General features: G+C 43.4%; 2 long non-coding RNA genes across 5 annotated transcripts; both read left to right on the forward strand.

The window, feature by feature from the left end:
• Window positions 1-598: 598 nt before the first annotated feature.
• LOC139830609 (uncharacterized) lies at window positions 599-4,245 on the forward strand. Its single transcript, XR_011743380.1, has 5 exons — window positions 599-1,460; window positions 2,736-3,208; window positions 3,338-3,406; window positions 3,524-3,586; window positions 3,938-4,245. It is a non-coding gene; the product is annotated as an uncharacterized lncRNA (long non-coding RNA).
• Window positions 4,246-4,923: 678 nt separating this feature from the next.
• LOC139830608 (uncharacterized) lies at window positions 4,924-11,261 on the forward strand. 4 transcript variants are annotated; one of them, XR_011743379.1, is made up of 9 exons: window positions 4,924-6,423; window positions 6,523-6,860; window positions 6,965-7,076; window positions 7,576-7,653; window positions 7,762-9,124; window positions 9,202-9,279; window positions 9,517-9,618; window positions 9,732-9,951; window positions 10,980-11,261. It is a non-coding gene; the product is annotated as an uncharacterized lncRNA (long non-coding RNA). The 4 variants fall into 4 exon arrangements; XR_011743376.1 differs by having other exon boundaries at window positions 4,925-6,423; window positions 9,202-9,334; XR_011743378.1 differs by having other exon boundaries at window positions 4,925-6,423; window positions 7,762-9,129; window positions 9,517-9,951.
• The last annotated feature ends 2,970 nt before the right edge of the window (window positions 11,262-14,231 follow it).

Genomic DNA, 14,231 nt, shown 5'->3' on the forward strand with positions numbered 1-14,231 from the left:
AGTCAGCAGCGTGTAAAACTGCATGACCCCAACAAGACGTTGGCAAGCTGCAATTCATCAACAAAGGTCTTGCAATGAGTTGAATCCTCTTAATAAGGGATTCAGCCAAACCATTTTGAGTGTGGACATATGGAACAGAGTGCTGAACTTCAATCCCCAGGGCCATGCAATAGTCATTGAAAGCACGTGAGGAGAATTCTGCAGCATTGTCCATGCGAATTGATTTAATTCCACTTTCTGGATAATGGGCCTGTAACTTAATTACTTCCCTCATTATCTTGGCAAATGCATGGTTTCGTGTGGATAGAAGGCACACATGTGACCATCATGTAGATGCGTCAATAAAAACCATGAAATACCGAAATGGTCCAGATAATGGTTGGATGGGACCACAAATGTCCCCTTGAATTCTTTCAAGAAATTGAAGTGGTTTAGCTTGTATCTTGAGGTGCGAAGGCCTCAGAATAAGCTTTCCCGTGGCGCATGATGTGCACACAAAGTCGGATGACTGAGGCAATTTTGACTCATTTCTTCTATAAATGTTCCTAGCATACCCGGCCAACCAGGCTATCCAAAGGGGGCAAATCCATCTGATCCGTCCATTTCACCTGTACAGTAAATTTTGGTTCCCACTTTTGACTGCAGCCGTCGGATGTGGTAACTTTTTTCTCACTCGCTGCTTCCTTTGGTAGGTCACTGACGGCTGGGACCAAGAGTGTGCGGGACCAGCGATCAGAGTCAGCGACACTGCTCGTTTCAGGTCGCTCAGATAGCACATGGCAGTGAAAACCTAGATCGAGCCAATCCTAATCCCCTCCCACTTCCAGCCTCATTCTCTCCTCCCCGCACCTCCTCCTCTCCTCCCCGAGCCGATGCGGCGGCGCGGCGGCGGCGCAGCGGCTGGATGTTGCAGCGGTGGAGGCTCACCGGAGGTGGATGGCCGGAAGGCCGGCATGCTTAGGAGGCGCGGGTCAGGCGGCGGCATGGCTGATGTGGGGACCATGGACGCCTTCACCGTTGTGCTGCTCGGGAGAAGCCTCTGCAACCCCGTCGACAGTAGTGGCCGCCGGAATTGAAGGGGACGGCGGCGGCCAGAAATGAACGTTGTGGCGGTGAGCAGAGCGGGAACGGGGCGGCGGCGCCTCGTCTCGGTGGCCCTAGGCGCTCAGGAGGAGCCCTCGGTCTGAGGTAGGTTGCTGCCTCTTCTTTTCCGCGGCGATGGCGACTGGAGGCGCCGGGCGCGGCCGAGGATGGGCCGACGCGGGGCGGATTCGCTCCAGCGACGGGCGCGGCCGGAGACATGCCAGCCGGAGGTGGAGGAGCAGCAAGGGGCGGCGCTGGGACGGTGGAGCACCGCGGTGGACTCCCTGGAGGATCTGGCCAAGACGGCTAGGAAGCGCAGCGCCTCCTCATCCTCGACATACGACCACGACTCTGTCCGAGCCATTCACTTGAAAAAGGTCAGCTCTTCGTCAGAAACATCTTGCTATGCGTATACTTCTCAATCTGTAGCCTATACACATCGAATCTGCTTGAAATGTGGTGATTAGGATTTATTTGCTGCACCAGAAAATTAGGATGGTGACTAATATCAAGTTGTTTATTTCTACATTTATACTGTAACTGTTTATTGCAATTAGTGAAGGCAATGCTTAAGACAATTCTAATACTGCATTTCTTTTTTAGGATCTTGCTTCTTTCACCAACTGGACAGTAATTGTTTTCCATTTCGCCTGTAGGTATGCATCATCAAGAAATACCAGCGGGTTATTTCCTTTTATCTGGTCTATAGAACACTGTCCATAGCATGTTATGTAGAAAATACATACAACACCGTGATGTGCATTTTTGCTTATTACATAGGTACCCTGCAGTTGTTTTGCCTGTTATCACCCTGAAGGTTCACCTGGTTATTTGCTCTCCTTTTTCCCATTGTAGTGCATAAGATATTCCTATCATGTTGTCTTAGTCTAGGTTTGTCTGATAGTGATTCTCAATGTTGTCCTTATAGTTTGAAAATTCATGTGGTATGATCTGGTTTTAATGAAGTGTTTGATGCTCGGTTGATCTCTTTTGTGTCCATGTCTACACAAGTGTCAACATTTAAAACGACATGCATGTTCTTAAGATCTCTGGAGTCCTGGCTCATGAAATTGGCCCTTTACTTTTGCTCCACAATAATCCTTTTCTACTTATACAGGTCATGAAATATATCTTTAGATAGATTCATTTCCACATCACCATACACACGTAGGGTCATGCTCCGACAGACCACACTCCAAGTAGAGCTGAGTTATTTCATTTCAGGTCTTTACACTATCCGGCTGCTATTAGAGAACTTAAATTGTTTGGAGCAGCTACATTCAGACTGAATTTTGTTGGATTTAGTTCCTACACTACTGCATCTGTTGCATTATTTCCCAGAAGGAAGAAGTGTCAATTATGTGTTTATGACAGATTTTTAAACTAAATTTAAGCCAGTTATCCACATGTGGTTCACCCTGCGCTAACACCAAGTCCGACTCATGCACACATACATTTGACACAAAATTTAAAATTAGTGCTAAGATGTTTGGCAGTTAATGAGAAGAGGAATTTGTGTTTAGAGGAGGGAGTTAGTGGAGGAATTGGACAACGACACAGTGAATTTACCAGTCAAAACTTATAGGTTTTATATCCCTTGGCAAAAAAAATGGTGATAAAGGTATCTTAAATTTTAATATTGATCATCTCAGGCTACATCAAGAACGTAGAGGTAACACAGTCGACAGTGACACCCGATGGATGGCTCAAGACAAGGCCGGTGATCTGTGCTACATAGACGATCGAGGATGGATATATGTGGATCGTCTGAAAGAGTTGATCAAATGCAAAGGCTATGAGGTAAATATCATTGAATGGAGTACATTGTTATATCTATCCTGAAAGGCCGGCCTCTAAACCACTGAGTGTTTCTTACGTCTGTAACTCTGAATGGAATTTGTTTTTAAATAGACCCCCCAGCAAAGTTGGAAGCTCTTCTGCTGGCACATCCAGATGCTACTGATGTCACTGTTACCCCGCTACTTCTATTTGTTTGATTACGTCAGGTTTTATATTCAGTCCCCATTTTGGAGGTTTCCTGGTAGGGATGTCGGCCGTGTCCCAATGGCCTATGTCGTGAGGAAAAAAGAGTGCTAATGTGGTGATGGAGTTTGCAGCAAAACAGGTGAGCAAGAAAACCAGTTGTGAATGATCAGATCCAATAAAATGAACCATCATGTTCACCATTGATACATAGATTTGTTTGGCTGATTCCTGCGATTTCTCTGACCTGCTGATGTGTGATGTTCTGAAGGTAGCGCCTTACATGAAGTTCAGGAAGGTGGCTTTTGTGACGAACATCACCAAGAATCCGTCCGTCAAGGTAGTTATGCATATGTGATATCTATGTACACTACTTCTATAAAATCTCCAGGAAATTATACCGCTTCTTGTTTGGAGTCTCCTGGCCCTGCTTTTATACTGTCTCTTTGGTACCTAGACTGCCTACTGGGAGAGTACAGAGTACCCAGAGTACCCAGACGACAAACAACCTTCACGAGAGGTAGGCTGATCTTGAGAATAGCCAAGTCTGCAATGGGGTTACGGTTTTCATTGCCCCAAGAGCATTTGGAAACCTAGGCATAATGATTTTCCATTATCTAAAATGTTACCATTTGGTTAAAAAATTCTCAGCTTACATTTTCATGATGCGAGTATATTTTCTGGCTGAGCTTGTATTTGAACCAGCTTAAATATACTGATCTAACTATTAAAATTGGTTGACTGCCCTATGAATTAGCCAAGTTTTGTCAAGACTCAAGAAACTGAACTTCTGGCCAATGAAAAGAGAGCTGCTGCATGCCTGCCGTTGCCTCAATCCTTCCTGACTGCATCTCTTCCTTGTCTTGCGCAGCGATGACAACAGCAGCTGCCGAACGGCCATCTTCGGTGGACGCTCCTATGAGCTCACGTCATCGTGGTAGACTGGTAGTGCAGCGACGCCGCTCCAGACAATGCCTAGGAGACGTTTTCAGGTACAAGTAAACTAAATCCATGTATGTCTTGGCCTGAAAACTGGATAGATTGTAGTAATGTCTTCTGTTGTGTGTTTGCTTTTTGCTAATGCCTCATTTGTTTTGTTTTATTATGGCCTCAAAACTGGTCATATTGATTTTTTAGCCTTTGCTCTTCTTATTATCATAGTCCTGCAGATTTTCTATATTTTCCGAACTTGAATTTAGTTGAATAGAAGCGCATGTTTGTCTTGATTTTATCCATCAGAAGTTAAAAATGCAAATGCGTGTAAAAGTCCTTGTATCTGATCCAAGGGTACTGGATCTGTAAGAGGTTGTTCATCTTTTTCGTTTGCAATTCATTATTTTAACTGTTTCCGTTATCTCCCGAATGAATCTGCTATAAGTGTTCTCTATTATCCTGTCCTTTCCTATTTCTTGTGATTTATTTTCATGATTCCTTTACAATTCATTTATTTTCTATTTATGGTGAGAATCTAAATAACAAAGGAACGAACGGAGAAAGTTCTCAAGGCTGATTTAATTATGTCCACAATTACTGCATTGAATATCCAGGGAGTGGACACCTAGGAACGATGAACTTGTTTAATTGAAAACTTGTTCATTTTGGATGTCAGGGTTTTGCCTCTTGGTACTGATTACTTGTTCGTATGGTTGATTATGCCCTGCTCACTGACATGTCTGTTGGGAAATGAACTTGTTAGCTCTTTTTAATTTAATGCCATACTGAACCTGGTGCAGAATCTTGCTGATGATGTTTTTGTTAGGAACTATAAATGTTAAGTTTGATGCCATGTCATTCTTCTGTATTATTTGAGAGCTACAAATGATGTTCCTATCTCGCAAGACCATTGAAAACGGAGCACCTTGTGTCTTTCAGGTTTGACGGTGGCAGGATGGAGCTACAAAGTTGGCTATTTCAAATTTTAAGCTAAAATTCCTCTTTTTCAGGATCGACGCATGCTTTGCTCCTGTGCTCCTCTGTCCGTGCTAAGATTTGCATTTTTCTCTCTGTACAAATTTTGTGCTTTTTGCCTGCTATTGATTTACTTGTTGCGTATGTGTATTCAGCACACTTGAGATCATTCTTATTTGGCCACACATTTTTGTTTTACTTGGTGTATTCAAAGTACAGATGTTTTTCCATTATTTCAGTCTTGCTTTCAATGGGATATATACACCATTATTATTACTTGTTTGGTTCATTGCCAAACATTTGGCTGCCCATGGACCACTTGCTGTTTCCTTCACTGATTCAAGCCAAAATGGCAGCCCATGGATGGAACAATCCTGCTCTTAAAAATTGGCTAACCAATTTTGGTAGGGCTGTTGTAGGTGCAATCCAATTAGCAACCAAATTTGATGACTATGGATGGGCCATGGCCATATAGCTACTAGGTAGAGACACCGTATGTAGGTGGATTATGAGCTGAACTTAGTTTGAAAGATAATCCTGAACTTCTCATACTACTAAATGTCTGAACATCGTTTGGTCTCTTTATGCAGGGTTTGGTAAGCCCATTAAACAAATTGATAGAGCAGATGCATTTAAATAAATTTTGTTAAGGTATAAACTTTTGTTCATTCAAAAATAAGATTTAGGGCTATGGTATGCTTTCTATTGTACTCTACCTGCTTGCATTTACAATGCAGACATGTCAGTGATTTGACCTTTTTGTTGATTAAAAATTTGAAGCGCTTCACATCTATACATTGTGCTGGCAGTGTGTGATTAATGCCTAGGTTAATGCCGTAAACACCATCTGAAATGTCAATGATTAAACTAAGCACCGATGTCTACTACACATGGTACTGGCAGCAAATGTGAAAACAGTGGTTAATGACAATTTTTTCAGAAGATCAGTTGCTAAGCATCTTAGAATTGGTCTAGCTCTTATTGTGTAACGGCGTGGATATCACATTATTGTATGGCAGATAATATTGTATTTCCGGTTCCTTATATTTACATCACTTTTTGCCTCTGCATCTGCACTGTAGTAGATAGTGCCTAACTATATTGCGGTTCTTTTGCATAGGTACTTTTGTCAGAAGGGTAGTGAGAGTGATAGTGGAGCTTGAGAAATCCTTTACGGGAGGGATTTATAATCATAAATCAATGGTCGTCAAATTGTACCACATGCGACATCTCCATTTCATAGATCTTGCTTAAACTATTAGGTGGCTGAATTTACAGACAAGAAGCCACGGGGCAGCGCGGACATGAATCAGCAGGGGCGGCGGTGCTCTGCTTAGAGGAGTTACAGGGGAGAGGAAGGAGGCCGGCGACAGGAGGGAAGAGCAAGCGGCCTTAGTTCATCATGGAGAACGACTGATGCCCATCCGGATCCCCTCTACCTTCTTCTTTGTAAGCCATCTGGTCTAATTTTACTCATCTTTTCATCATGTTTGCGCTGCAGATCCTCACAATATTTGTTTTCAAATCTAAAATGTTCTGTCACTGCAGGATGAGAAGCTCATCTTGCCTGGTTGGCTGGTTCGCTTGTCTTCTCCTTTCCTGTTGCAATCTTATTGAACCAGTAGGAAGTTTCAATATGGTAAAAGGATTCCAATTCTGAATTCTGTTGCAACAGAAAACTTGATACATCCTCTGTAGAATGTGCACTTATCATGTGTTATATATGTCCTACCTTGTTGGAATGAAGCTTTCTTAGATTGAGATTGCCTTTTAAACTCCACTTGAGTAAGAATCATCTGACCATTTTATGGAGTGGTGTTGGCTGCAGGATGGTGTCGGCTGCAGGATGACACATGATTAGCAAATTTCTATGAATATTACCACAGGTGCAATTATCCCTCCTCCCAAAGTGGATTGTTTATTTCATTATGGAATCCATTTTCCCCATTATGTTTACTTGGCAACCATTTATTGATCGTCCCCAAGTCAGATGACGACGAGCCCGTGAATCAATGGAGGAGGAGGCCATGGAAGAGAGAAAGGATGTGTGAAGATGTTGTGGTTACCGATGGAGCGCTAGCTGTGGGCGACGACCGGGCCAGGCAAGTTCATCTCATCCCTCTCCTCTGAGTCTCTCTCTCCTGCGTGGCAGTGCAGACTCATGGCGTGTGGTAGTATCTGGTGGCGCGTGTGGCAACACTCACCCAGATCGACACTATTCTTTTACCTTCGTAGCAGCAGTAAACAAGGCATGCTATTTTTATCGATTAGCTACTTTCTTTTCTTGGTATAAATTTTTGAAGTGTTAGGGAGTTGCAGATTCTGTGATCGCGCATTTGATTTTTTGAGAGTCCAACACTCTGGTTCCTAATTAATAATTAATGCGTTTTCTAAACATGGTGTGTGCCGGATATCGAGGTAGTCTGGGTGAGGCCGGTTCAGCCCTGACCCATGACCTCCTTCATGCTCCAGACCAAGTGGGACATGCTAAATTTCAGATGCTTTGTTCACCATTATCAGAGGTCATCATGTACTTTGAGGCACATAATATGTTCCTTGGCAGTTTCAAATGGAATTGACATCAATTCTCTCGTTTCGCAGGTCAGAAGCAGGCATGGAGATCTGCACCATAGTGCAAGGGGAGAGGGGGATTTTTCATTTTATTGTCAGTTATCTAGGGTACGTATGCAACCATGGGAATATACCTAATGCCAAGGGAACTTTTGTGGTTACTGGATATGTCTATTTACATTAAAATTCATGTTTGGTGGCCGATATTGACATCAGGTCTGAGAAATAGAGGTGGATGTGGAGCACACGCTTTAAATTTATATGTGTAACCTTATTTCCCTCGGCAACATGAAATCTTTGGAAATTGATGCTGCATTGATACTTCAGTAGGTGAGAGGTCTATCCTCAACAATCACTATAGTCAAATGGTATTTTTGGAGTAGCTGTGTATTAAACTGCAATTTAAAATAGAGTTCAAAAAGAAAGTCTTTACAGTTCGTTCCTTTTGCTATTGTTTTACTATATTGCTGGTGGCGCTGTAGCTCGAGAGTATTGATATGTTTGGCTTCGTCGTAACTGTGCTATATACACATATTATATACTGTTTCAGATTTAGGTCCAACACATATCTACTGCATTTGGTCTGAGTATTTATTTGGTGCCAATTCTATCTTGCACTTTGTTATACCTTCTGGGTTTATGCTATGGAGCCCCCAATACTTGGTTGTCCAATATCTTTCGCGTCGCTATAATCAGATTATATTGCAAAGAGTTTGCTAGAGGAAAATATGAAACTGTATGAACCTTGGTTTCATCGTTGCAATAATATATTCTGGTAGCCAATATGCATGAACCTGTGTTTCATAGCTTTCTTTGGCATGCTTTGTAAGAGCCATTAAATTTGCTGTGAGTGTGCATCCAGTCCCTCTACATAGCATGTCTAGCTAAACTGAAGAAGATCTTGGGTTTTGTGTTCTGTTTGCAGACCTGTTGAAACACTATACCAGCTTTTAATGGGCAAGGAAATATGCCATACTTTGATGGGCCTTTGTGTTGTAGGAACTACTAACGAACTCAACACTTCTTAATAACAAGCGCGGGGCGGATCCATGGCGGCGACGACCGGAGGCGACGGGCGCGGCCGGAGACGGGCCGGCGTGGGGCGGATCCAGGCAGCGACGACCGGAGGCGACGGGCGGGCGGATCCACGGCGGCGATGGTTGAGCTCTCTCATCTCGCCAGCGGACGGCAGCCCGGAGCCGCCGCAGTCGTGCCTCCCCCCTCGACCTACCCAGCGTCGGCGTGGCGCGTTGCCTCGCCGCCTCGCGCCTCCTCCTCGACGACCCCGAGCCGCCGTCGTCGCGCGTCTCTCCCTCAACCTACCTAGCACCGGAGGTGGAGGAACAGCGAGGATCGGCGCTGGTACGGTGGTGGAGGAGCAGTGAGGAGTGGCGCTGGGACGGAGGTGGCGTGGCGGCTTGGGTGGCGCTGGGTGCAGGGAGCTCTGGTGGCAGGCCGACCGGTGTCGACCGCGCTCCCTCAGCCGTGCCCTCGCTCTTCATCATCTGCCGTCGCGCCTCTCTCCCTCGTCCTAGCATGGAACGCGGTTCCAAGGCAGCGCCTCCCTCAGCGAATGGCGGTGAGGTGCACATATTTTGGACTGCTTTTTTTATGAAATTCTCATGGTGCATCTGCCTAAATTGGTTTCTTTTCCAGGTTATACTCTATTCAGGAGCCATTGTACATGCTTTGTGTTGGCTTTGGTGTTTCCAAATGAATGTTGTTGGAAGTCATGTAAGATTAATGGTACTGAATTGTCATATTAATAAGTATTGATGAACTGGGCTAGGTAATGAGAAGAAAACAAGTTGCTGATCTGTTTTTGCAAAACTGTAGTTATATAGCTTTTGTTCATAGATTTCAGTGCTGTAAATAAATACAGCCTTTCAGCTCATATGCCGATTTGTAGGATTGTACAGGTCATTGTGTTCATGTTGATGAAATTGCGAACGGTTTTATTCTTATTTGCAGGCAACAATCACATGATTGAAAACTTGATTGGTTAATTAGGACATGGTTAATTATTTCTGCATCTTTCTTTCTTGAAAGATGTAATTTTTGCAGTGTTCAAAGGTACAATTTTCTATTCAATATTTACTTATTTCATAGACTATGTTATTTGAAATTTTCATGGTTTTGTGATTTGATTGTGAACGAGATTAATCTAACATATGTATCCTTTTAAGTTATGCTCATTCAAGTGATTCCTTGGTATTTTATTTGTCGTATCCCCGCTTCGGGTCGACGCCGCCGTCGCGGCTCCTCCACACCATGGCCGACGTATGCTCGGCGGCGGCCTCCGACGAAACCCTAGCTGGGAGTGTTCCCAGCCGAGGAAGACTGAAGACCAAGCCACGACGGGGGAAGGTACGGCCTCCAGCACCCTCAATGCCTCAGCCCCCCATCGTAAGTTCTCCTTTTCGATTGCTCCTTCTCCTCCTCCAACCTCTATATATGTAAACAGTGGAATGTGCATGATTTTTTTATAACGAAAATGGTCCAGATATGATATTTCGAATGTGCATGATTTTTTTTATGACGAAAATGGGAGTTGAGGGTTGATTTGTGCAATATTTGGCTATGGTTATTCTATTAGAAGTGCATATCCCACATTTGATTGATTTACTGGAAAACTTGCATTGAAATTGGATAATGGTTTCTTGCACACCACTTTCCTTTCTCCGGATGCCATATAATAATAACAGCTACACAGTTCAACATGATGCCATATAATGCTTGATAAGATCAGATTTGTTTTCTCTACAGAAATCTGAAGGCACTATATAAGCACGTGTTATTCTAAGTTTAACGAGAGATGAACTTTTTCTGTTTGGAACAAGTAGCGTTGTTCATGGCTTAGTGATCAAGATAAAAGTTCATTCCTCTTTGTTTCAAGGGTGTGGTAACCTTTTCATTCTTGATATAGTATTTGAGCCCTTCTACTCTATCAAAAGGTTGTTTTCTTCTTGGGCAGTTCAATGGTATTATCTAATTAAGCTCCTCAACGGGGATAAGTTATTTATAACTTCATATTTCTATTTCCTTTGTCGTACCAAGGCACACCAATTGTGATATCTTAGCTGAACTCTGAGTTGGAGAAAGCACATATAATAGTACTATTACCAATTGTGATATCTTAGCTGAACTGTGAGTTGGATAAAGCACATATAATAGTACTATTATGAATATATACTGCGCAAACACATAGGTATTGTATATGAGGTTCCATTATACTCACTGATGTTCCATCTGCTTTCAATTTCATGAGATGATGTGCGATTAAAAAACAACTCTGCAGTAGTTGTAGCACTTAGAGCCATGCTATTATGGTGCTTCACCTTCCTTTTATATGTCTATCCAATTTTTATACAAAGTCTTTGCAGTGAACTTTTTAATCACATTCAGTTATTCCTTCCGTCGTGCGATCTTTTCAGCTCAAGAGCTCTTACCAGACCAATATCTCTATGCGTTGGACATTGTCTACTGACAGTATGTGAAGATAGCGAGGATTGCTACCGGATCATGGCCGCTTGCGCTGGTTAACGAATGAGCACAAATGTGACAGTTAATAGAAAATCCCCAAGCTCAAGGACGGGGATAGAGTTGAAGTGAGGTTTTCTCTGCATATTAGCAGGAGTACTTTATCAGGTTGACTACCGCCTCCTAAATTTGTAAATAATGAAACCATCTGGTAGTAATTTGTGCTGCAAACATAAGTTTTCATGCTATAAATTCAAGTTTGAATTGCATACTCGTGCCTCTGCTTCCTGAGTTTATACATAGTGCTATTGTCTGCAGGACAATGTTATTGGACATTCTCTAAATTTCCGTAGAATTTACATGCGAATTCCACCCCTTTGCGTCGGGGATGGAGTTGTTATAACCCTGAAGCCCATTTATAATAATTTCTGGTTTACATGGTACTGGTTAAGTGGGTCAAAATTTCGAACCAATCTTTTTATCCTCTTGCTCGCAATAAATACAATCAAAGCTAAATCTTATAGTTTAGATTTTGCCATTTGCGCGATAGCGCAACCGGTCATCTAGTGCAAATTATGACCAATGGAATTGCTAGTAATCTTCCTCATCATCCCGATACCGGGATGGCCTAGGCGATCATGCCAGGTTTGGAATGCATCAACATTCTGGAAAATTACCTTGTAAGCAACATGTTCTACGGGCTTGATGTACATATAGTACAATCCGGACGACAGAGAAGGAATCTTTTCAAGTACTTGCTTGCCATATCCATAATCTTTTGTGAAGAGTAGATACTCCTCTTTGTTGTCTTCATGGGTTTCGATGTGAAAACCATTCTTACGGATATCTCGATAACTGATTAAGGTACGTGAAGAATCGGGATACAACAAGGCATCCTCTGTAGGGATTCGTTGCATAGAAGAAAAAAAATTCCTACCGCGAGAACGCAATCCAAGCCAAGATGCAATCTAGAAGATGGGAGCAACGAGGGAATGAACGAGACTAACCCTTGAAGATTTCCAAAGCCTACGAGATTAGATCTCGTTGTTGCAGTAGACGATCACTTGCCGATTTCAAAAGTGCGTAGAAGATCTTGACGGTGCCACAATCGGGCAGCACCTCCGTACTCGGTCACACGTTCGATGTTGATGAAGACGACATCCTTCTCCCCGTTCCAGCGGGCAGCGGAAGTAGTAGATCCTCCTTTAATCCCGGCAGCACGACGGCGTGGTGGCGGTGTCGATGGATATCTCCGGCGGAGCTTCGCTAAGCGTTTGCGGGAGAGGTGTAGGAGGAGGGGCGGCTAGGGTTTGGGAGAGGGGTGGCCGGCCACTTAGGGGGTACAGCCAAGCTATGGCTTGAGGTGGCCGGCCCCCTCCCCTTGTCCCTCATTATATAGGTGGAACACCCAAGAGTTGGTCTACAAGTCTTCGAATAAGACCCCAAACCAAAACCTTCCATATGACATGAAACCTACCCAACGTGGGATTCCCACTTGAGGTGGGATTCCCACCTTTCCTTGGGAGGGGGTGGCCGGCCACCTTAGGTGGAGTCCACCTGGGACTCCACCCCCTAGGGCTGGCCGGCCTAGCTTGGTGGAGTCCCTCCGGGACTCCACCTTCCATAGTGATTTATTCCGGACTTTTCTAGAACCTTCTAGAACCTTCCATAAATGCACCGGATCATTTTCAAACTTATAAAATGACTTCCTATATATGAATCTTATTCTCTGGACCATTCCGGAACTCCTCGTGATGTCCTGGATCCCATCTGAGACTCCGAACAAAACTTCGAACTCCATTCCATATATTCAATATCTACTAATACGACATCAAACCTTAAGTGTGTCACCCTACGGTTCGCGAACTATGTAGACATGGTTGAGACCTCTCTCCGACCAATAACCAATAGCGGGATCTGGAGATCCATAATGGCTCCTACATATTCAACGATGACTTAGTGATCGAATGAACCATTCACATACGATACTGATTCCCTTTGTCACGCGATATTTTACTTGTCCGAGGTTTGATCATCGGTATCTCTATACCTTGTTCAACCTCATCTCCTGACAAGTACTCTTTACTCGTACCGTGGTAAGTGGTCTCTTATGAACCATTCATATGCTTGCAAGCTATTAGACGACATTCCACCGAGAGGGCCCAGAGTATATCTATCCGTCATCGGGATGGACAAATCCCACTGTTGATCCATATGCCTCAACTCATACTTTCTGGATACTTAATCCCACCTTTATACCCACCCATTTACACAGTGGTGTTTGATGTAATCAAAGTACCTTTTCGGTATAAGTGATTTACATGATCTCATGGTCGAAAAGACTAGGTAACTATGTATCGAAAGCTTATAGCAAATAACTTAATGACGTGATCTTATGCTACGCTTAATTGGGTGTGTCCATTACATCATTCATATAATGACATAACCTTGTTATTAATAACATCCAATGTTCATGATCATGAAACTATGATCATCTATTAATCAACAAGCTAGTTAAGAGGCTTACTAGGGACTCATTGTTGTTTACATAACACACATGTATCAATGTTTCGGTTAATACAATTATAGCATGGTATATAAACATTTATCATAAACACAAAGATATATAATAACCACTTTTATTATTGCCTCTGGGGCATATCTCCAACAGTCTCCCACTTGCACTAGAGTCAATAATCTAGATTACATTGTAAGGTACCTAACACCCATGGCATTCTGGTGTTGGTCATGCTTTGCCCTAGGGAGAGCTTTAGTCAACGGATCTGCTACATTCAGATCAGTGTGTACTTTGCAAATCTTTACTTCTCCATCTTCGATGTACTCGCGAATCGAATGATAACGCAGCTTGATATGCTTCAGCCTCTTGTGTGACCTTGGTTCTTGTGCATTGGCGATGGCACCCATGTTGTCACAGTAGATGACTAGTGGGTCCAATGCACTAGGAACCACACCGAGATCTACAATGAACCTCTTCATCCATACCGCTTCTGATGAAGCCTCTGGAGCCGCTATGTACTTCGATTCTGTTGAAGACTTCGCCACCGTGCACTGCTTCGAGCTTGCCCAGCTTACTGCAGCACCATTCAATATAAACACGTACCCAGACTGAGACTTAGAGTCATCAGGATCAGTGTTCCAACTTGCATCGGTGTAACTGGTTACAACGAGCTCTTGGTCACCTCCAT

Source organism: Lolium perenne, chromosome 4, assembly GCF_019359855.2.
Source record: "Lolium perenne isolate Kyuss_39 chromosome 4, Kyuss_2.0, whole genome shotgun sequence".
Lineage (NCBI taxonomy): Eukaryota > Viridiplantae > Streptophyta > Magnoliopsida > Poales > Poaceae > Lolium > Lolium perenne.